We start from the raw sequence: 892 nt of genomic DNA, 5'->3' as shown, positions 1-892 counted from the left end.
CAACGTTTCTCTAAAAGAAATGGAAAAACTTTCAAAATACAAAGACCTGGAAATAGAGGTAACTCGAATGTGGAATCTAAAAACAGAAACAATTCCTATCATAGTAGGTGCCTTCGGTATAATAAAAAAATATTCAGACAAATACATAACAAAAACACCAGGACTTACAAATATATATAACATACAGAAAGTTGCACTACTGGGTACTGCACACATTCTACGCAAAACACTTTCAATACAGTAAACATAAGAGCACCACAGCAAACCACAGCACACACCCAAGGCGCACAGAGCTGCGCTCGGTAGTGAAGTGAAAGCACGTTATAAAAATAAAACTACTGAACAATAATAATAATAAAGGCACAGTCCCTAGCAGCGATAGAATTACGGAATAGAGACTTGATTAAACAAATTGAAACGGAAGGATAGAAATACCTTGGTGTTCAACGAGATAATAGAAAAGGAAATGAAAGAGCAACTGAGGATGGAATATTTCCGAAGACTGACGTTGTTGTGGCGCTCAAAATTGACTGGATGGAATAAAATCCAAGCAGTTAATACGTGGGCGATAGCATCACTTCGGTATGGAGCGGGAATTATAAAATAGCAAAAAGGGGGGGGGGCGAAGAAAATGGATACCAAAAACTAGAAAAATATTGATACCGTAGTTTACAGCTACATTCTGTTCTAACACAACACGTAGGTATAATATCTGGAGTGTAAATAATTATGATTTGAATGTAATTTTGGAATACGAGGTAGATATCTTCTCAAAATATATTCTTCTTCAAAATATATTCTTCTTCAAAATATATTCTTCTTCAAAATATATTCTTCTTCAAAATATATTCTTCTTCAAAATATATTCTTCTTCAAAATATATTCTTCTTCA

Source organism: Octopus bimaculoides, chromosome 27, assembly GCF_001194135.2.
Source record: "Octopus bimaculoides isolate UCB-OBI-ISO-001 chromosome 27, ASM119413v2, whole genome shotgun sequence".
In the NCBI taxonomy this organism is placed as follows: Eukaryota; Metazoa; Mollusca; class Cephalopoda; order Octopoda; family Octopodidae; genus Octopus; species Octopus bimaculoides.
This window is presented reverse-complemented; position numbering follows the sequence as displayed.